Here is a 23951-nt window from a genome sequence, read left to right on the forward strand (position 1 = left end):
TTGATTTTATCTTTTATTGAGGGCCTTTGAATTTAGCATAATGCTGAAATGATTCATCAATCATAATAAAAGACTTCAAAGGGAAGCAAGCTAAACTTCAGGATTCTGAGGAGTATACCTGACAGTCAACTTCTTGTATTTCAACTTCAGGACAATAAACCTAGTGGAGGATTTTGCTATAAAGACATAATGAGTATGTTAGTCACATCTAAAAATCATCTGCTGTCCACATGTTCAGATTCATATATGTATATGAATATATATACACACACATATGTGTGTGTGTGCATTTCATCTGACATTCATTTATTCTGTAGCAAGTTATGTTTTAGGCTATTCTTTTCTACTGATCCATTCCCTGAGCATCAGAGGTCACTGGAAAAGAAAAATAAGGTGAATTCCCTTGGGTGGGAGCCATGCTTGGCCAAATCCAGAGAAACTGTGTGGTGCTTAATTCCAGCTTAGTCTATACAGGCCCTAGTTTGAAACAAAGTTGAAATCCCTCAAGCAATTGTTTTCAAATCAACATTTCAGAAATATTTTTCAGTCATACTTACATGAATTCAAAACGTTTTCAAAGTATTGAGTGTTTTGCTGTATTAAATTTGTAAAAAGGCAAAAGATAATTAGTATGTGTTGATAATGTTAATAGGTATTTTAGAAATGATGATAGTGAAGTTTAAAAAAGGAACATCAACCAAACATAAAGAACTCTCTTTTCAAAATATCAATTTAAAATACAGGATCTCCCATCGTTTACAATGGACTCAGTGCAGTAAAACACATCCCTGAGGCATCCATAAGAAAACAGACAACTAAGCATCCATAATGCTGGCCAGACTGCAATACACAGCAAAATAGAAGTATTGATTCTGTAGCAAGAAATAGAGGCTACAAAGGAAAACGCACTCTGTTCTCAGTAGGCGAATCTGGAAGCTCTGTACATGGTAGTTGCAATTTTCTTTTTTTTTTTTTTTTTTAAACACCAGGCTGGAGTGCAGTGGTGCGATCATGGCTCACTACAGCCTCGACCTCCAAGGCTCAAACGATTCTGTCATCTCAGCCTCCCATGTAGCTGAGATTACAGGTGCCCACCACCACATTTGGTTAGTTTTTGTATTTTAGCAGAGTCGGGATTTTGCCATGCTGCCCAGGCTGGTCTCCAACTCCTGGGGTCAAGTGACCCACCCATATTTGATTTCATCTTTTATTGAGGGCCTTTGAATTTAGCACAATGTTGAAATGACTCATCAATCATAACAAAAGACTTTAAAGGGATCCAAGGTAAACTTCAGGATTCTGAAGAGTATACCGGTCAATTTCTTGTATGAGGCTCCATCTCCAGCCTCCTGAAGTGCTGGGATTACAGACGTGAGCCACCAGGCCTGGCCAGTAGCTCTATTTAAATTAGCTGGTAAAAGGTACATAAGATTTCAACAACCAGGGAAGAAGATCTCAGTCAAGAACAACACGGCCATAGACTAAAGGCGTGAGACTGGATGGCACAGCTCTGAGGCAGGGTGTCTGGGGACTGAGAGCACCTGTTGCTAAGGTGATAAATTAAGATCAGATTGTAGGCCGGGCGCGGTGGCTCAAGCCTGTAATCCCAGCACTTTGGGAGGCCGAGACGGGCGGATCACGAGGTCAGGAGATCGAGACCATCCTGGCTAACCCGGTGAAACCCCGTCTCTACTAAAAAATACAAAAAAAAAAACTAGCCGGGCGAGGTGGCGGGAGGCTGAGGCAGGAGAATGGCATAAACCCGGGAGGCGGAGCTTGCAGTGAGCTGAGATCCAGCCACTACACTCCAGCCTGGGCGACAGAGCGAGACTCCGTCTCAGAAAAAAAAAAAAAAAAAAAGATCAGATTGTAAAGGGCTCCAAATGCCATGCTAGAGAGTTAGAACATTCTCTGCAGGACACGGGTGCGGAGAAGGTTTTGAACAAAGCACTTTAGACAGATGAATCTGAGGGTAACCCTAAAGACAACATGGATGCTGAAGAAAGAGGGGGAAAGATTCTCTAACAAATAAGTGCACTGGCTTACACAAAAAGCAGGTGGGCTTACACCTGGAGGGTAATGATGGAAACAAAAAAGAACAATCAAAATTCAATAGTATGTCAATATCCGGTAACTGACGCCATCTGGAATGAGGGGAAATGATTCAAGACTTTCCAACTGGGACAGGTGGAGAGAGAGGGGTGTAATCTAGGAAGACGGAAAACGCAAGAGGAAATCAGATTCTGAAAACAAGTAATTCCTGATTCCTTTCAAATAAAAGGTGAGGCCTGATGTGAGTCTTAAAGTCTTAAAGTTCACTGGTTAAAAGGAAAACAGTGGGGGAGGGAAGCACAGTCCAGCAGGATGCAAACAGGTGAGCAAAGCCACAGGTTAGAACATGGAAGCGATTGAGGAAGGCAAGAAAAGGGGACTGGGGCATAAAGCTGGGTCACGTGCTAGGACCAGTGAGGGGGTGACCATGAAAAAGCAATAATAAGATTGGTGACCACTCAGACGTAGAGGATAGAGGTGTGGGGGCAGGGTGGACCGAGAAAGTCTCTCAGGTTTCAAGCTTAAGTGACTCTGGGGCTTTTGTGCCCACATTTAAAATGGAAAATAGATGTGAACAATCAAGGAAAAATGACTGATACTGAGTTTAAGGCACCTGAGAGACAGGAGGGCTCACTGCCTCCCAGAGACAGGTGCAGCACCAAACCTGGGGAAAGGAAGACCCAGTTTAAAGATAAAAGGGTTGTTACCCTTCAGATAGCAAATAAAACCATGCGTGTAGGTGGTATCGCTTTGAAAAAGGAAAGAGAAGGAAAGCCCACAGTGTCTCTCTACAGACAAGACAACCAAAGACTAAACACCATTTAGATTAAAAGAAAAGAAATAATCTTACAGTAGTGTTGTAAAGAGATATTAATATCCAAAGACTAAATAGAACTAACATCAACAGCAATTTACAGCCTTATTCATTAGCATGCTGCTTATTGTTCCACTGACAATTTTAATCACCTGGTTAAGCAAAATCTTTACCTTTTTTTTTTTTTTTTTTTTTTTTTTGAGACAGAGTCTCACTATGTACCCAGGCTGGAGAGCTGTTGGCGCGATCTCAGCTCACCACCTCCCAGGTTCAAGCAATTCACCTGCTTCAGCCTCCTGAGTAGCTGGGATTACAGGTATGCACCACCATGCCCAGCTAATTTTTGTATTTTTAGTAGAGACGAGTTTTCACCATGTTGGCCAGGCTGGTCTCGAACTTCTGACCTCAGGTGATCCACCTGCCTTGGCCTCCCAAAGTTCTGGGATTACAGGTGTGAGCCACCACACCCAGCCAATCTTTGCCTTTCATTAAAGTCATCAATTTCCCGCCATCAATGAAAATGTATTTTGATGACCACATGGATATCAGAAGTGATGCATCCTGCTTTCTGTCCCCATGTTCCAGTGCAATCAATGCTTTACACATCGAACATTCCAGTGGAGAACGGTGACTTGAGTGGCAACACCACTCGTAGAACAAATTAGAACAAATTAGAAAATGTTCATCTAATGCTCTATCCAAAGATAAGCAAGGTCTTGATCCTACAATTCTGTTAAATCAAGTTTAAGACTGTAGGTATCCTTTATTAGCAAAATCCTTACCTTTGGAAAATGCTTTGTTTGTTTGTTTGTTTTTTACAGAGCTGGTGAAATATACCAGGCTAACTTCTTGTCACCAGGATTCATCCATAAAACTTTTGTGGGTTCCCCCTGAGCAGCCCTTGGAGCTCTCTTCTTGACTCTCATAAATGTAGAAAATGTTCTCATTTATGAGTGAGAACATGCAGTGTTTGGTTTTCTGTTCCTGTGTTAGTTTGCCGAGGATGACATATATACCATGGAATACTACATTCCATAGTCCCTGCAAAGCACATGATCTCATTCCTTTTTATGGCAGCACAGTAGTCCATGTGTATATGTACCACATTTTCTTTATCCTGTCTATCACTGATGGGCATTTGGGTTGGTTCCATGTCTTTGCTATTACGAATAGTGCTGCAATGAGAGCATCAGGACAAATAGCTAATGCATGTGGGGCTTATAACCTAGGTGATGGGCTGATAGGTACAGCAAACCACCAACCATGGCACTCATACACCTGTGTAACAAACCTGCATGTTCTGCACATGTACCTCAGAACTTAAAGTAAAATAAGAGAAAGAAAATGGTAAAAGAAAAAATTAAAAAAAGAGGCAGGGCACAGTGGTTCATGCCTGTAATCCCAGCACTTTGGGAGGCCGAGGCAAGTAGATCACGAGGTCAAGAGCTCAAGACCAGCCTGGCCAATATGGTGAAAGCCTGTCTCTACTAAAAGTACAAAAACTAGCTAGGTGTGGTGGTGGGTGCCTGTAATCCCAACTACTCGGGAGGCTGAGGCAGGAGAATCACTTGAACCCGGGAGGCGAAGGTTGCAGTGAGCCAAGACCGTGGCATTGCACTCCAGCCTGGGCGACAGAGTGAGACTCTACCTCAAAAAAAAAAAAAAAAAAAAACAGAAAAAGAAAGTGAATGACACTGCCTTAAATGGATGCTCTCTGAGGAGTCGAAACCACATTTAGCAGAAGCCTGAGAAATGCAGCACCTCAGTCAACTCCAAGAAGCACAGCAGCCTGACAAGACCTGCCAGGAGCTCTTCCTCCTGAAGCTCCACGCAACAATGCAGAGCTAGAAAGTTTTGGTCTTCAATTATCAAATGGAGCAACCAGTGTAACTAAAGTCAAATAACCTCACGGGCATGCTGACCACCCTTTGTGAAAGACACGCCCAATGGTCCAGACCAGTCACACTGATGGGGCTCAAAGGCAGGCAAGGGTCCCAGCCTGGATGAACCGTTCACACTGGGCGAGAGCGGCTCACTCACGGCTTCCCGCCCCAAGTTTTCTACTTCCTCTCTCTCTCTGCCTGCTGCCCCCCCAACCCACCCCGGTCCCCAGGGAAGCTGTGTCCTTCTTTCATTTCTTGGGTCAGGTTTCAGGCTGACACGTGGTAATTGATTCCGTGGCTGGTTAGACGGGTGTTAAGTGGGAGGGATGAAGTTTCACTGAAAACAAATAGCACTTCATGGGTCTGACCTTTCCTCTTGGAAGCTTTTGTTGTGGTCGACTCTAGGCTGTGCAGTTCAAACCTCTGTGAGCTAGTTGTGTCTATGTCGGCAGTTCCCCAGTTCACCTTCACCAGCTCCCAGTGTGCAGTGACAGCCAGATTGTCTCATTGTCACTTCTGGCATGATGACAGCCCAGCGTCAGGTGGAGGCAACGATTCACACCTGAGAATTAGTGTCCCGGGGACTGAGACGACTGAGTATGGCCTGAGCCTTCAGAATAGCACAACTTCATGGAAGAGACTTGCATTCAAACAAACAAAAAAAAACAACAACAACAATCCCATCAAAAAGTGGGCTAGGGACACGAATAGACAATTCTCAAAAGAAGATATACAAATGGCCAACAAGCATATGAAAAAATGCTCAACATCACTAACGATCAGGGAAATGCAAATCAAAACCACAATGCAATACCACCTTATTCCTGCAAGAATGGCCATAATCAAAAAATCAAAAAATAATAGATGTTGGCGAGGATGCAGTGAAAAGGGAACACTTTTACGCTGTTGGTGAGAATGTAAACCAGTACAACCACTATGGAAAACAGTGTAGAGATACCTTAAAGAACTAAAAGTAGATCTACTGTTTGATCCAGCAATCCCACTACTAGAAATCTACCCAGAGGAAAATAAGTCATTATACAAAAAGGATACTTGCACATGCATGTTTATAGCAGCACAATTGTAATTGCAAAAATATGGAACCACCCATCAATCAATGAGTGGATAAAGAAAATGTAGTGTGTATATACATATACATATATGTATATATATGTGTGTGCATATATATGTGTGTGTACATATATATGATGGAATACTACTCAGCCATAAAAAGGAACAAAATAATGACATTTGCAGCAACCTGGATGGAATTGGAGACTATTATTTTAAGTGAAGTAATTCAGGAATGGAAAACCAAACATTGTATGTCCTCGCTGATGTGTGGGAGCTAAGCTATGGGGATGCAAAGGCATAAGAATGATACATTGAACTTTGTGAACTTGGGGGAAAGGATGAGGGGTGGCAAGGGATAAAAGATTACACACTGGGTACAGTGTACACTGCTCAGGTGATGGGTGCACCAAAATCTCAGAAATCACTGCTAAAGTACTTATTCATGTAACCAAACACCACCTGTTCCCCAAAAACCTATTAAAATTAAAAAAAATTTAAAAAAGGACTTGCATTCAAGAAATAAGATGGATAAATCTTGGATAATACACTTGGTCCAAGTGCGACTTCCAGTTTATGGCACAATTTCAGTTCCAGCCACCCAAAGGAGGCATCAGCACTAAGCTTTACCCACATGAAGTTCAAGGTTCCCCCAGTGAAACCTTTGGGTTACAGTCATGCATGTTCTCTGCATTCTCCACATCCTCCTTCAGAACTAAAGGATGCCTTTCCCCAGGGCTGAAAGGGATGTCAGTGGCAGCTTTCAGCTGTCTATCCTCTGCAGACGCTGCCTTTGGCTGAAGGCAGCCACCTTACCCAGGATTACACCCTCTTCCTGTGACAGCCAGTGTCCAATAAGCCATGGACCAGGAGCACGATGGTCTGAGCTTCTGGCCCCAGCTCAGCGTGACTCTGAAGGCCATGCTAGCTTCCCATAGGATGACAGTGGCACTATCCAATTCTTACCTGTCACCTCCTGCTTCTTTTCTCCTTGATCACAGGAGTGCCCCCACCCAAACTTCCAGCAGGCCAGTCTCCCCCAGGGGTCTGCCTCCTGGAAACCCAGGTTAGGATTTTGGAGCCACATCACCCACTCCCTAGCCAGCGATGAGGACCCCATCACATAGCCCCTCACTCAAAGTAGCAGTGGACATTTTGGGAGGCCAAGGTGAGAAGATCACTTGAGGCCAGGAGTTCAAGACCAGCCGGAGCAACATAGTAACATGCTATCTCGACAAAAAAAAACTTTAAAATTAGCCACATGTGGTGGCACATGATGTCTGTAGTCCCAACTACTTGCTGAGGCAGGGGGACCGCTTGAGCCCAGTGGTTCAAGGTTGTATTAAACTGTGATTGTGCCACTGCACTCTAGACTGGGTGAGATCTTATCTCTAAAATAAATAAAACTAAATTAAAAAGTAACAGCGGAATTGTTAAGACTTTCACCAGAGTGAACTGGGGGAGGGTTACCAGGGACAGGAGATGCAGGAGCCTGTGCTGAGTTGAGCATCAGCTGTTTGAGAAATACATATAGGAAAGAGGAGCAATAAAGTCAGTGAGATTGCCTGGCTGTTGCTGAGAACAAGTGATGTTTGGGAGACTGACAAGAAAAGGTTGAGGACACTGACCATGAATTAAAGGATATGAGTGAAAGCCAGGGCCCTACTGGCCAGCATCTGAAGGGACTCTCTTACTCACACTCAAGAGGCAGAAAAAGCTAAGGATGGGGTTTAGAACTTAGTTACAAAAACAGCAGAGTGTCACAGAATTTTAACCACCAACTAGACAAGTCTGCTATGACCAAAATCAGAGCTCCCACTGGGAAGGAATGATACCTTGATATAGGGGACCTTGAATCCCTAGAACACCTGAACTCTCTGAGGCTCCAGAATAGGCTTCCCCAGGGGAGGGCTCGCACCTCCCTCTTGCTGGAAGAGGCTCTGCAGGGACCTCTGCCTGCAAGACAGCACATACCCAGGATCTGTCCCTTCTTCCTCTTCTATCTCTGCCCACAAGACATTCTACACCCAAGATCAATCTCCTCTTCCTCTTCTGGCCCCCAGGCCAATGTCAAGAGGATAGACCCTGAAGGATCTGTAAGCCCCACAAATGTGCTGGTGGGAGCCAGGAGAGGGTGTCGGGACTTGGTCCTCAGGGCTCTAGGTCAAGGGGGTAGAACACAAAGTCAGATAAGGAAGAGTTTATTAACACTGGAACATTCTCTCGTGATATATGATGTAATACCTGCATTCGTCTGCTAGGGCTGCCGCAACAAACTACCACAGACTATGGGCTTAAAACAATAGACATGTATTGTCTCATGGTCCTGGAAGCTAGATGTCTGAGATGAAGATTATTAGTCAGGGTTCTCCAGAGAAACAGAACCAACAAAGATAGACAGACAGACAGATAATATATATAGTTGATAAATAATAGGTTAGATAGATAATAGGTGATAGATAAGTAGATAGATAGATAATAGAGATAAGATAGGTGGTAGATAGACAATAGATGATAAACAGATAATAGATGATAGATAATAATAGAGATAGATTAGATAGACAATAGAATAGATAGATAATAGATAACAATAGAGATGATAAATAAATAGACAGCAGATAGATGATAGAGATAGATTAGACAGATAGATAATAGAGAGACAGACAGACAGACAATCAATGAAGACATTTATTTGGGGGAAAGCTCACATGATTATGGAGGCTGAGAAGTGCCACAGTCTGCTGTCTGCAAGCTGGAGACCCAGGAGTGTTTTTGGTGTAACTCAGTCCAAATCCAAAGGTCTGAGAACCAGGGTATGTACTGGTGTTAAGTCCCCAAGTTCAAAGGATTGAGATCCAGTAGGTTTGATGTCCAAGGTCAGGAGAAGATGGATATCTCAGCTCAAGAAGAGGGAGAGAATTCCCCCTTCTTCTGGCTTTTCGTTCTCCTCAGCCCCCCAGTGCCTTCCCAGTGGGATGCTGCCTGCTTACCACTGAGGGCAGATCTTTTTTTACTAGTCTCTTCCACAAACAACCTCACAGGCACACCCAGAAATAACATATTACCAGATATCTGGACATCCCTCAGCCCAGGTCAATTCGGCTATAACTAACCATCACAGAAGGCAGGGTTGGTGTTTTTTTTTTTTTTTTTTTTTTTTTGGAGAAGGAGTCTCACTCTATCGCCCCCAGGCTGGAGCGCACTGGTGCAATTTCGGCTCACTCCAACCCCTCCTCCCAGGTTCAAGGGATTCTGCCTCAGCTTCCTGAGTACCTGGGATTACAGGCATGTACCACCACACCCAGCTAATTTTTGTATTTTTAGTAGAGATGGGGTTTCAGCCTGATGGCCAGCCTGGTCTCTGGTCTCGAACTCCTGACCTCAGATGATCCACCCACCCTGGCTGCCCAAAGTGCTGGGATTTCAGGCGTGAGCCACCACACCTGGCCAGGGTTGGTGTTGTCTGAGGCTTCTCTGATTTAGAGGTGGCCACCTTCTCCCTGTGTCCTCACATGGTCATCTCCCATTCCCCTGTAACTGTGTCCAAATTTTTTCTTCTTATAAGGACATCAGTCATTGGATTAGAGCCCTCTCATATGACTTCATTTAACCTTAAGTACCTCTTTAAAGACCTATCTCCAAATATAGTCACACTCTGAGCTACTGAAGGTTAGGACTTCAATATATAAATGGAGGTTGAGGATGGGAGAGGACACAATATCTCAACAAAAATTATAAGGTGGTATCAGCATGATGCTGGGATGGTTCTTGGAAGCCTGGAGCAAGCAATAGCCATACTAAGTGAAATAGGAATGCCAGAATTATCATGGCAGACACAGGGGAAAAGTCAAAACACTCTGAGTGGACAGCTACAGTGGGCACACCTCTTAAGGCCAGAAAACGTACCAGAGGCTGTTCTGTGGGAGGGTCCAGCGGATATGTCACTTACCAAAGTACAAAGAAGTGTGCCAATAAGAGGTGCCAGGATTACTGAAAACCTCAGTGGTTGCCATTCTCTGTGGGCCAGGAATGATGGTAGGAGACATCTAACAATGGGGGTGGTAGGATCTCCAAATATCAGAAACCAGGCATCTATGCACAGCTATCAGAAGCCAGACAGACAATAATCCTGACTGTCAAGGTCAGAGTGCCACCCTCTGTGGGTCATCAGGCATAGTTAAGAAAAAATTGTTAGAGAATAACATCCCTTAGAGGCCAGGCAGAGCAGCAACCCAAGTATCACTCAATCTACAGCATCAGAAGAATTCACGTTTGGTGGTCAGGAAGCTGAAGACCACTGGCCCAATAATAACTCAGGGCTCTCAGCCTAGTTTCCAGATCTGAATGAATTTCAGACCCAGAATGGTCGACATTGATACACAGAGACGTGAAGCACCCTCATGGCCTCCCTGTTATATGCCTCCCAGGTAGTAACAACCAGAACCAGTTCTGGTTCATAGTAGGGCACTGGAGCACTGCCTAGTGGAGCTGTGAGAAGAGGGTCACCATCCTCCAGGCCCCAGAATGGTAGATCTACCAACAACTTGCACCATGAGCCTGGAAAAGCAGTGGACATTCAACACCAGCCCATGAAAGCAGTCGGGAGGGAGGCTGTACCCTGCAAAGAGGAGCAGAGCTGCCCAAGACCATGGGAACCCATCTCTTGCATCAGTGTGACCTGGCTGTGAGACATGGAGTCAAAGGAAATCATTTTGGAGCTTTAAGATTTGACTGCCCTGCTGGATTTCAGACTTGCATGGGGCCCAGAGCCCCTTGGTTTTGGCTAATTTCTCCCATTTGGAATGGCTGTATTTCTCCAATTCCTGTACTCCCATTGTATCTAGGAAGTAACTAACTTATTTTTGATTTTACAGGCTCATAGGCAGAAGGGACTTGCCTTATCTCAGAAGAGACTTTGGACTTGGACTTTTGGGTTAATGCTGGTGTGAGTTAAGACTTTGGGGGACTGTTGGGAAGGCATGATTGGTTTTGAAATGTGAGGACATGAGATTTGGGAGGGGCCAGGGCAGAATGACATGGTTTGGTTCTGTGACCCCACTCAAATCTCACCTTGAATTGCAATAATCCCCCCACATCAAGGGTGAGACCAGATGGAGATAATTGAATCATGGGGGTGGTTGGCCCTATACTGTTCTCATAATAGTGAGTGAGTTCTCAAGATATCTGATGGTTTTACAAGCATCTGGCATTTCCCCCAATGGCACTTCTTCTCTTGCTTGCCACCACGTAAAATGTGCCTTTCGCCTTTCACCATGATTGTGCGGCCTCCCCAGCCGTGTGGAACTGTGAGTCCATTAAACCTCTTTTCCTTTATAAATTACCCAGTCTTGGGTATGTCTTTATCAGCAGCATGAAAACGGACTAATAGAGGGTGTCTGCAACTCTCCACCTCCACAGATTTCTTGGTGTGTAAGATAAGAGCTATCAGTGAGAAAGGCCAAGGGAAAGTTTCTAAAACTGTCCACCCCAGCCAAAATAGTAAATCAAAAATAATAGTACATTCTGGGGTAGGGGTTAGGGGAGGTTTGGATCTTAAAGCTTAGAACTATCCTTAAAGACCTTAAGGATGCTGGGGTATGCCCCCTCTCATATCACCATTTAATTAATTTGGTCCCTGCAGAAACCAGACAGGTCCTGGAGGATAAAAGACTCCTGTAAATTCAAACAAGTAGCAGCCCACAGCTGGCTCTGAAGCTTCCTTGCCATATGTTGTATCTTCACTATAAGCACAGGCCCCAGGTACACATTGTGCAGCCTTTGATCTGGGGACTGTGTTCTTTTCATCTCTATCAAAAAGGAGGATCAGAAACAGTTCACAGCCACTCAGAACAGACAACAGTATTGACTTACAGCACTGACCCAGGGCTATGTTAACTCTCCCCACCATGTCATCATATCGTCTGAGGACACCTGGGCCAGCTGGACCTCCACAGAACATCACCGTGGTGATGACACTTGTAAACCAGACCCAGTGAACAAGAAGTGGCAAGTGTGCTGGGACCTTTGTAAGTCAGACTCATGCAATAAAGAAATAGGCAGGAAAAATTCTATGAAGCTTCAAGGTCCTGCCACATTAGTATACTTTTAAAAGTCCAGGGTCTGCAGCATGCCAAGACATCTTGGCCAAAGTAAAGAACAAATTCTATATCTTACTCCTCCTAAAACAATGAATGTAACACAACACTCTTTGGATTCTGGAAATATTAATTCCACAATTGGGAATATTGATCACACTCACATAGCAAGGGACCCAAAAAGGCTGCCAGTTTTGAATGGGAACCAAAACAGCAAAAGGTCCAAGCTGCAAGGCAACTAGCCCCATAGCTTGGCCACAGGACCCAGAAGTTCCTAACGCATTAGAGGTAGTGATGATGGAAAAAGATACCCTGTCATGTTTGGCAATCCACATTGGCAAATCACAACTCAAATACTTAAGAGTTCTAGAGCAACACTGTGCCAACTATAGCAAGAACAATATAACTTTGGAAGGAACAGCTCCTAGCATGCTGTTGGGCCCTGGAAGACACGGCATACCTGACCATGGGACACCAAGTATCAGTCATTCATGTTGAGCCAGGTCCTGTCACACCCACAAAGCCACACAGCTGGGCAAGTGCAGCAGTAATTGATGGAAAGAAGGAAGTGGTATATCTAGATCAAGGGCATAGCAAGCTATGTAAGCAGGTAGCTCAGACTCCATATTATTCATCACTATTGCATCAATGCCTCTCTTGAGCTCACACCTATGGCCACATGGGAGGTCCCTTATGAACAGCCCATGGAGGAGGAAAATACCCAAGATTAAATCAGTAAGTCAGAGAATTATTGACCCATAAGTCAGCTGAGTTTGACGATACAAGTCAAAAATAGCCAGTGGCTGCGTACTGCCTCATTCAGGAGCTGGCCTTGAATGACAGTGGTGGGAGGAAATCCAGGGGACAGAGCTTTCGGCTGTGCACACTACATATTGAAGGGGAATTAGAAATTGCTAGTGTGTAAATATTGTTAGCTTCACACACTTCGACTGAACTTGGGTAGACAACAATATCCCCAAATCTAGCTGAGCCTTAGAGTCAACTGAGAAGCTTTTGAAGAAAGTGCGTGCCTAAGCCCTACCCCCAAATGACTGCAATAGATGTTCCAGGTATAGAGCTCAGAAACTAACATCTTAAGTAAGATCCTTAGGTGATTGTGATTTTGCTGGTCCTTGGACTGGTATTAGGAAACGTTTGTCTAAGTGATTAGCAATGCCATAACAAAAACAAAAACATTAATAATAAATGCAAACACATATAACACTACGTGCTTAATATATACTTACTTTTTAGTCCTCACAACCACTTCAAGAGGTATGTATTATCATTAATCCCATTGCAGATGAGAAAACTGAAGTTAAGTGACTTACCCAAGGTCACAGAGCAAGTGAATAACAGAGCCAGTGTTTTAACTTTGTCTTACTCTAGAGTCTTTCTGCTTAACCATAATGCCGTAATGGAAAAGGCAGTCAATAAAGGAGAAGGGAGCTGAAATATCTGTAATCCAAAAAGCACATACAGTATATAGGGCCAATTTCTGCATTTACCTAAAATGAAGACAAAATGTTTTTCCAAATAATTTAACTTCAATATCTGAATCCATTTACAGTAGCACGTGAGCACCACCTAGTGGCTCTGTAGGGCTCTGTAGGGCTGCTTGAAGTGATCTCTTAAGTGCTCTCTTAAGTAGAATCAGCTCAGAACAGAGAAGTTATTAAAATTTAGTAGACGCAAGCTTCCAATTCCAGAAGGACAAATTCTGTGACTTCAAAAATGTTTACAAACATAGTGAGACAATACATATTAGGGAAAAGATAAAAACAGGTGAAGTAAAAAATAGTAATAGAACTGATTACATAGTAGAGGTTTTTTTAGTGAAAACACAAGAAAACACGAAAGAGAAAACATCATATGCAAATCATTTTTAAGTTTAAATTCTGATAATGAATTTACTTCAGGTATACACTAAAAACTTTTTTTTTTCTTTTGAGACAGGGTCTCGCTCTGTCACCCAGGCTGGAGTGCAGTGGCACAATCTTGACTCACTGCAACCTAAAAGTGATTCTCGTGCCTCAGCCTCCTGAGCAGCTGGGACTACAGGTGTGCACCACCATGCCCAGCTAATTTTTTTTTTTTTTTGTAGAGACAGGGTTTTTGCCAAGTTGCCCAGGCTGGTCTCAAACTCCTGGGCTCAAGTAATCCACCTGCCTCAGCCTCCTCCCAAAGTGCTGGTAAAAACCTTTTGACTCCTCACCTTTTCTAGGAGTGATCCTAATTCAGCATCTTCTTCCTGACCAGGCATTAAGACACGATCTGCTCCTGCCTCTCTCCCACGAGACCTCAAGGCAACTCAACGAGATAAAAAGGGCTGGAGATTTAGGGATCCACTTCCTGTCTTCCGTCTGATTTCTGTGAGGTTCATTTTCTCTAAAGAACTATTGAATCCAAATATACAGAGCCAAGGCAGAGCAATCTCAGCAACAGGCAGCATCAGTTCTGAGTACGCACCATGGGGGCCAATCTGGGAGGTGAGAAGCAAGGGCTGGAAAGAAAGTAGCAAGGGCCAAGAGCAAGAGATGATGCTGAGGTCCCAGGAATCTAATTTAGAGCCAATGCCAGGACACAGCAGAGTGAGAAGACAGAGTGTGGTTCCATGAACAGAGCCTGGTCTCCATAGCCTCTGGTGAGGTGATCTTTCCAGGGACTAGAAAGCATCAGTGCTTCTTGAGGGTTTGTTTTTTGGGTTTTTTGTTGTTTTTTGAGACAGGGTCTCACTCTATCTCCCAGGCTGGAGTGCAGTGGCACAATCTCGGCTCACTGCAGTCTCCACCTCCTGAGTTCAAGCCATTCTACTGCCTCAGCCTCCCAAGTAGTTGAGCCCACAGGGATACCCCACCACATTTGGCTAATTTTTGTATTTTTATCAGAGACAGGGTTTTGCCATGTTGGCCAGACTGGTCTTGAACTCCTGACCTCAGGTGATCCATCCGCCTCGGCCTCCCAAAGTGCTGGGATTATAGGTGTGAGCCATTGCACCTGGCCATCAGCGTTTCAGATGGCCTATCATGGGACTCTGCAACCTCCAAGTGAGCCAATTCCCCTAATAAATCCCCTCTCATATATCTCTATGGATAGATAGGTAGATAATTGATAGATGAGAGACAGAGAGAATAGGATAAATAAGATAGAGAGGCAGACAGATAGATACAATAGATAAATAGATGGATGGATGAATGGATAGATGGATAGATGCACCAGAGGCAACTGTGGGCTGCTACTTGTTTGAGCTTGCAGGAGTCTATCATCCTCCAGGACCTGTCTGGTTTCTGCCGGGACCAAACTAATTAAATGGTGATATGACAGGGGCCATATTCCTGTATCCTATAGGTCTTTAAGGATAGTTCTAAGCTTCAAGATCCAAAAGATAGATTGATAGATGGATAGGTAGATGAATGGCTAGATGGGTGGATAGATAAAGATAGATAGGTAGGTAGATAGATCCATCTTTCTAGAGAACTCTGATTAAAACCAATACTTTATAAGAATCCTTTATAAAATGTAGCTAGTGATCTTGGACAACCCTCTAAAGTAAGAAGGTCATGAGTCTTCTCTGCAAACAGGTTTTGACAGTGAGAAGGAAAAGTAAATAGTGACACCTGGACTCCTGGAAAGGAAAAGAAAACTCGTTTGTAGCAATGAAGTTGCTAAAAAAGCAACTAGAAAACAAGCTACTCCATCTTCAGATCTTTGCTTGGTAAAGCCTCTACTTTCAGGTGAGTGGGGTGGCTTTCCTGATGAGAATCAAGAAGGCCGGGCTCTCTCTCTGGGAAGCTCCCAGCTTCATGATCCTGTGGCAGAAGAAACCCAAGTCTGGAAGAATCCAGGACCTCATCTGAGCCTTTCTCTCCAGCATCAGAAGAAAATCCACAATTGCCTAACAAGCGCGCATTCCAAACACACACCCAGTTAATGAAAACTACACACACAAGAGAGATAGGTTCCACCTGCCCGTGACAATCTGGAGTAGAAAAACCAGATGGAAAACAGCCTCAGGACTTTATTCTGAATACGTACATCTAAGGGGGAATTGAGTTTCTCAAAACTAAAGGCTTTCTGTTTACAAACATGCTGTTTTTGCCAAAGAGAATTCTTTCTTTTAGGTGCTTTGGGAAAACTGCAGAGTCCTCGGGTTTGGGGCCAAAGACGCCCAAATGTTGCAATCCTAAACCTTTGGCAGCGACAAAAACATGTTGGCAAGTGGAAAGTTTTCAGCGTGGGGCTTTTCGTGTTGTTTTGTTTGGGTGTGTGTTTGTTTACTTGCTTGGTGCCAAAGGGTTTCCTCCATATCTTCCCAGAACCCGAGAGCATGTTGGTGCTCCACTTGAGATGTTGGCCCCAAACCACGTGCACTCCTGTTGTACATCCTGTATAGTTTCAGGCCCCCCAAAAACAGCCTTTGAGTTCAGAGAGACATTCTTTCCTACCTTCAAACCCTAAGTGAAGCCTCGGACAATCAGAGGGGATGACATGAAGCATTTGGCCTCCATGGCTGTGGATTTCATGAGGGCTGAATTTCTGAATTTTGGTCTCTGATCAACCCACAGTTCTGTTGCTCCCTCTATCTCACCCTAACAGGCCACATTTCTATCTCTTTCCATCTCTCCAGCTACTACCTGTGCTGGAGTAGCCATTTGATTTATGAACTATGGCTTCCCACCTGTTACCACTAGACATTCAAAGATCGGCCCAGCAGAATGTGGACACAAAGAGCACGGAATTCCAAGATAGATCTTTACATTGTAACAGGGCAGGGATGATCATCTTGAAAATAAAGGCTTTTGATTAACAAGACTTGGGTCTTTTGTAACTCAAGAGGCTAAGCCTTGTCCTGGGGTATAAAGTTCTGGCCATGAGAGAATAGAGGAGGGTCTAAGTGCCCCACCCAGACCCTGAACAGGCCAAAGAGGGAGGAAAGGCTGGGGAGAGGACCTGAGCTGGATGCAGGACCGAGAGGGTCAACATGGAGAGAGCCAGTCAGTGCTCAACCCTGTCTGTCACCACCTCCAAATGGGGAGCTGAGAGGGTACAGAAGCTGTACCCCCATTCAGTACTGCGGATGGTCCAGGTAGCCAAGATGGCCCCTTGAGCTCAGGGCTGTTAGTCTCACCTGCTACCAGTGCTGCATGAGGCCCATCCCACCTGTGTGTGTGTGCCCTATTCAGCACCTCGCACCCAGGAAACTGACAACTGAGGGCCACTGCCTCTCTCCCCTCCTGCCCTAGCTCCCCCTACTCCAATCCAGGCCCCCTTCCTAACTGGCTTTTCATGAGCGCTGCACCTTCTGAGTCATCAGAGATTCTCGGCATCAGCTTTGCAGTCTCTATCCCCTCTGAGGCTCATCGATGGTCAGATGCTGAGTCTGGTACCTTTTCCATCCACCTCTGGTACTACTGCCTGGCTCAAGAATCTCATTTTATGTCTCTAAATGGAAACAATTTAATGTTCCCCTAATTGATACCTCACTCTCAGTCTCCCCACATGAATCCTCATATCTACTCTGGCTCCTGTTTCTGTCTGCTGGCCCTTTCCCTCTCTATTCTTCCTCCTCCTTTCCCATTTTCATATGTGTCACCAGCCCCATGTAGTGCCAGACAGGCTATATTTTTTCAGTGTCTCAAATGCAAGGGTGATAGTCTCACTCCTTCAAGCCTTCACAGATGTTCTCTCTGCCTAGAACACATTAACCCCTTTTCTCCTTCTCATCTTTCAGATGTCCTGGGTGCCACTTCCTCCAGGAAGGCCATGATGCTTTCACCAATGGTGGCAGAAGCACTGATTCCCATGGGCTGAAACTATAAGGAAACATATTCATGTCATTTAACAGGAGCCCAGAGGCAGTGTGGGCATCAGTGGTACCGCACCATCATCAAGGACCCTGTCTCTTTCCCTCGTTTGTCATCCCCAGTGCTGGCTCCATCTTCAAGCTGTAGTAAGATGTCTGTGCCGGTTCTAGACACCACATTCAGACACTCTGCTATCTGGAGGGTGAAGGGAGTTTCTCTTTCTGTACCTGCTATCAGGCATGAGGAGACATTTCCAAGACAATGCCCTCTTTCCTCCCCCTAACCAGAACTCCCTTTACATTTCATTGGCCAAAATTGAGTTCACATGTCACTCCGCCAACCACTGGCGATAGAAGTGGCAATAATCTTGTGAATAATTCGCTGTTGGGCCACCTCTCAGGCTGAGTGGGCTCAGCTTTCCCCAAGGCGCTGGCTGTGCTGAAAGTGTGGGGATCTGATCAAAACCCAGATTCTGGCTCACACCTGGAATCCCAGTGCTTTGGGAGGGTGAGGTGAGAGGATGGCTTGAGGCCAGGAGTTTGAGAGCAGCCTGGGCAACATAGCAAGACCCTACCTCTACAAAAAAAAAAAATGCTTTTTAAATAACCCAGATTCTATTTGGAGAGAATTAGAAGGCAACAGGCCAGCCCGCAGCATTTGTTCTCCCTTGCATCTGGCTCTAAGTTCCTTTCACAGCCTCCTCTTCCTCCTGCATACTCTAACCTAAAGGTGAGAGTGCACCACCCCCACCACTGCCCCCTTCTCCCCACCATCTCTTCACACTGAAACTCCATCTCGTAAAGCCCAACCTTGAAGGCCAATTCCAAAATGAACCTTTTCTGATCCTTCCACCCACACATACTTGTCCTGAGTATGTAGACTGATGCTCTCCAATGACACCACCAAGCACCCTTTCCTACTGTTTTCTGAATATCTGGCTTCTTTGGAAGTTCCTTAACAGCCAAGCTGATGTGATTGACAGCTGCACTTCCTCTTGCATCTAGTCCCCAATTTGCACATGTTGGGTGTTGTGATAGCTAATACTGTGTGTCAACTTAATGGGACTGAAACATGCAAAGTATCATTCCTGGGGTGTGTCTGTGAGGGTGTTTGCCAAAGGAGATTAACATTTGAGTCAGTGGACTGGGAAAGACAGACCCACCCTCCATCTGGGTGGGCACCATCTAATCAGCTGCCAGCATGGCCAGAATCAAAGCAGGCAGAAGAACGAGGAAAGACTAGACTGGCTGAGTCTTCTGGCCTCCATCTTTCTCCCGTGCTGGATGCTTCCTGGCCTCAAACATCAGACTCCAAGTTCTTCAGCTTTGGGAATTGGACTGGCTTCCTTCCTTGCTCCTCGGCTTGCTGACGACCTACTGTAGGACCTGACCTTGTGATCGTGAGAATTAATGCTCCTTAATAAACTCCCCTTTGTATCTATCCTATTAACTCTATCCCTCCAGAGAACCCTGACTACTACAGGTGTGAGCTATAAATGGCTGTGAGCTCAGAGTCCACAGCCAAGCATTTTAGGCTACGCTCAGCTGTGCACCTACTGTGTGTACTTGGGCAACTCACCAGGCTTCTTGAATATAAAATAAGGCTCTTAAATCAGACTTCTCCGAGACTCTTGACAATTCCATGTTTGTTACTTAGGGCTGCTGCTGCAACAAATTACCACAAGCTAGGCAACTTAAAACACCAGAAATCTATCCTCTCCCCCATTCCAAAGGCCAGAAGTCAGGTGTCAGCAGATGTGGTACCTCCTGGAGGCTCTAAGGGAGAAGGTGTGCCATGCTCTCCCCTGGCTTCTGGGGGCAGCTAGCAGCCCTTGGCATTCAGGGCTTGGAGATGCATCACCCCACGCCCTGCCTCCATTTTTCACATTACCTATTCTGCTGTGTCTCCGGGTCTCAAATCTCCTTCTCGTTTCTCTTATAGGGACACCAGTCATTGGATTCAGGGCTCACCCTAAGTCCAGAATGATCTCATCCTGCGATCTTTAATTTGCTGTTACCTGCAAAGATGCTATTTCCAAATAAAGGCATATTCACAGGTACCAGGTCTTAGGCCTTCAACATATCTTTTGGGGGAATATAATTCTACCCTCTATAAGCTGTAGACTTCTACCATTATTCAAGCCTGGCTACATACCACACCAAAGACACAACTAATGACCACTCAAGGCTGAAATGTTTTTTTGGTTTTATTTTTTTTTTTTAGACAGAGTCTTGCTCGGTCACCCAAGCTGGAGTATAGTGGCATGATCACTGCAACCTCCGCCTCTCAGGTTCAAGCAATTCTCCTGCTTCAAGCTCCCAAATAGCTGGGACTACAGGCATGCACCATCACACCCGGTCAATTTCTTTTTTTTTTTTTGGTATTTTTAGTACAGATGGGTTTCACCAAGTTGGCCAGGCTGGTCTTGAACTCCTGACCTCAGGCGATCCACCCACCTTGGTCTCCCAAAGTGCTGGGATTACAGGCACGAGCCACCGTGCCCAACCATTTCTTTCTTTCTTTTAATCACCTGTAGATACATTTGTGGATTATTCAACTACCCTTAACTTGAAAGTTGAGTGACCTTTTCAACGTATTTCTCTTTTCATTTCTTAAAATACTGGCAGTGAGTCAGTCTCCAAATTTCAGATACTGATACTGAACACTACCTCCATGCTACTAGATCATTTATTTTGGTTTCTGTTACTGATTCCTGGCCTCCAAGTCCCTAGAAGCACAGCCACAGAGGCCGTGTATGCGTCCCAGCTGCCTTTTCACTCCTCGATGTCTTAAACCCTGACGATGAAGGCAAAGACCCTTAGAAGAATCACACGCAGGCCTCCATGTTTCCTGAGCTCTGTTTAGAGAGAATCAAATCAGTCTCATATAGGCCACAAGGAGACCGGCAGTACTATGGCAACCTCAGACACGACCCAAAGTGTCCCCAGCACACCCCACGCAAGCATTATTTTTTAAATGCATTTGCAGTGGGGAAAAGTACTTCTGATACTTCTATACCTAGTTGTACCAAATAATGCATTTCTGCAGTTGATGGATGAGGTGAACAAAAGCAATCCTTTTGCTTCCTTGACGAATGGAGCTCTGCAGGCTTCATGGCTGGCAAACCAATCCTATAGAACCCGATGCTTGGAGACAGAGCTCCACCAGGAAACAAGGCCAAGCTGTGTGCTGCTCTTACGTCATGTCTATTTTAGAAGTTGACTTTGGCAGAGGTGTTGACCACTGACACAATCTATCTACTTCCAGAAAAGATAAGCGGGGAGGGAATCAAACATGGAATTGTCTTTAAATTCTCACTTGGAAACAGACACCTTGACTTGAAAAGGGGAGAATACTAGCTACCATGATGATGAACAAGTTGGAACAAATTATAAAGAAAATGTGGAAGCTATAAATAATTTATTTTTAAAGAACCTATGTGCTAAACTATCTCCTGACTAGGAAATGTAAATCTCCAGACTATAGTCTATCTGAGGCAATGTTTTTCCAGAACTATTGGAAAGTGTCTACATAATGAAATAAACTCAGTATTTTGAAGAGTTCACTGTTAAGAAGACTCCTAGGACACGAGGAGCAACTGGATGATCACACACTCATGGTTGTACCTTCAAGTAAAGAAAAATGAGAACTTTAAGTCACCCAAGATGAGGAAGCTCTGTAGCCAGACTGCTCTCATTCAAATCACCAGGAATGTTTCCATCCCATGCCAGCTTTCTCTCTTTCAATAGTGAATGGATAAAAAGGGAAAATTCAAAAGGGATAGTCACAGCGCCTCCTAGTTCCCACCTCAGTCCTATCTCAAAATACCTGAAAATTCTGCCACAGACCTTTTTCCTTTACTCTAGAACAAAACGACAAAATTAAACTTTATAAAAGTTTATGAGACTAAACCTTACAGAACCTGTTACTGAGGTTCAACGCTATATTTTTCAACTAATAATGTGAATTTTTCCATGCTGAAGAGTCATGTATTTGGGTCACCAAATAAAAAAAGACACAGCTGTAATAGAAACCTTTTTTTTGGGGGGGTAGGGGGGAAGTCCTGACTAATCACAAAGTGATGCAAATTCGAAAGGAAATACTGAGACTGTATTTTTACCCAGCTGAGTAGTCAGATGTTTGGAAATGCCCTGGATTTTTCTAAATAGTTCCTGCTGTTAACAGCAAAACGGCTCAGATGCTTCAGAAAGAAAGAACACACACTGAAACCTACTTTTCTTAATCACACAGCTGCTCCCTTCCAACTGCAAGAGGGGATCTAAGTGTAAAGATGTTAAAGCTTAGATGTTCACCCTGAGCTCCACACGGATTTTTATGAAAATGACTGAGAAGTGTAATTTTGGGAATATGCAGAGAACTTCAAACAAGAGGCTGGAAAAAGTAGGAGGTGATGAAGGAGTTAGCATATTTTCAATTTGTTTCTCCTACAACCTGTGAGAGAACCCAGATAGTTGATGGGCTCCCAGAGAAAACTCAGGTAGCTGCACTCCAGAGAGTCTGGCGAGGCCCTGGCCAGCACCAGAGACCCGTGGTGAGCCGGCCTCCAGGAGAAGGTGGTGACAGTGGCAGCCAAGTTACATGGCACCAGATCCCAGAGGACAACCTCTGGCAACCGCCTATGCACTCCCCTGCGGCCTTCTCTTCAAAAGTGAAGATGGGGGAGTCTGGTCAACCACAGGTGAGGTGGCAATTCAGAGGGAAGCCTGCACACTGTCAGCTCAGCCAGCCCTAATAAGGACCAGACACCCAGAAATATTTGCAAACTCGGCAGGGGCAAGAGTGAAAAGCGGAGTTGGCTGGCCTCAAACCACCACCAGCTGAGGGCTCCTCGGCCAGGGTGTGTCTTCTGGGACTCCCGGGGCAAAAGGTGGCATTAGAGATGCAAATTCAAAACGGGCTGGGGGATCTGGGGCCAGGTTTTGTCCTGGGTGACTGCTTGGCACTTTCCCCAAAACAGCACACAGAACCTGTGAAAAATGTGCTCTGGCCCCCTTCGACCTCGACCCTGAGGATTGAGGGTGGCAACTGGGGTGGGTTTGCTCAAAGTCCTTATCACCACTCACTGGCATGTGTTCCCTGGCTCAGAGTCTGTCCCCAAGAAATGGGAAGAAAATACACAGCTCCCAAGGAGCTCCCAGCAGTGGCACCCAGAGAGTTCTACGCCAGGACTCTCTGAGGCTAGCCTCTCTGGGGACGGCACATGCAGAGGAATCCATGAGAAGGCTTAACTTTCTGAAGATGCCATACTTAGCTCTTCTTAAAGATTTTTTTTTCTTTTTTTTTTGAGACAGAGTTTCACTCTGTCGCCAGGTTGGAGTACAACAGCGCAATCTCTGCCCACTGCAACCTCTGCCTCCCAGGTTCAAGCGATTCTCCCACCTCAGCCTCCTGAGTAGCTGGGATTACAGGCGTGCACCACCACACCCAGCTAATTTTTGTATTTTTTAGGAGAGACGGGGTTTCACCATGTTGGTCAGGCTGATCTTGAACTCCTGGCCTCAAGTGATCCACCTGCCTTGGCCTTCCAAAGTGCTGGGATTACAGGCCTGAGCCACTGCACCTGGCCAAGATTACTTTTTTAGATTGTTAATCTGGCCATCTTTGATTAGAAGCGAGGTCAATACATAAAACGTTCCAATCAAATTCTGCAATATAATTTTTCAGCATTCTTATGGGAACCCTACCCATGAGCAAAACTGGCATCAAGGGCAATTGGTCATTCTTTATTTTGGGAGGAGGGGAAAATGAGGGGACCTGCAACCACAGAGAACCATGAGCTACATGACTCCTTCATTGTTCCCACTTCAAGACCAGCCCACTGGTTACAAAGCAGGAAAAAGGCAGGGGCGCTGCCAGGAGCCCAGGGCCATTGTTATGGGCTGAATTGTTCCCTACCGCCACCAAATTCACTGCTGAAATCCTAACTCCCAGGACTTCAGAATGTGAGCTTATTTGGAAATAGGGTCTTTGCAGACGTCATGAGTTAAGAGGAGGTCATACTGACACAGGTGAGCCCCTAACCCAACATGACTGGACTTACTGTATAAAAGAATGCTATGTGAAAAGACAAACACAGACGGAGAGAAGGTGATGTAAAGACACAGGGAAGAAGTAGCTGTCTGCAAGCCAGGGGGTGCTTTCCTGAGACCACCAGCTGCTAGAAGAGAGGCCTGGAACAGATTCCCCCTCATGACTTGCCAGCCCCAGAACC

The 23951-nt window shown here is 45.0% G+C and overlaps 1 protein-coding gene across 4 annotated transcripts in view; it reads right to left on the bottom strand.

Moving 5' to 3' along the window:
• LOC105472675 (RUNX family transcription factor 1) overlaps positions 1-23951 on the bottom strand; it is a 1100727-nt gene that overhangs the window by 1041637 nt on the left and 35139 nt on the right. The window contains exon 1 of one of the 4 annotated variants that reach the window (XM_071095680.1): positions 16361-16574. The exons of the other annotated variants lie outside the window; for them this stretch is intronic. The gene's annotated coding sequence lies outside the window, so the exon portion shown is untranslated. Of the gene's footprint in view, positions 1-16360; positions 16575-23951 lie in introns of those variants that run through there. 4 annotated transcript variants of the gene reach the window in all.

The sequence above is a fragment of the Macaca nemestrina genome, chromosome 4 (genome assembly GCF_043159975.1).
Source record: "Macaca nemestrina isolate mMacNem1 chromosome 4, mMacNem.hap1, whole genome shotgun sequence".
NCBI classification, from domain to species: Eukaryota; Metazoa; Chordata; class Mammalia; order Primates; family Cercopithecidae; genus Macaca; species Macaca nemestrina.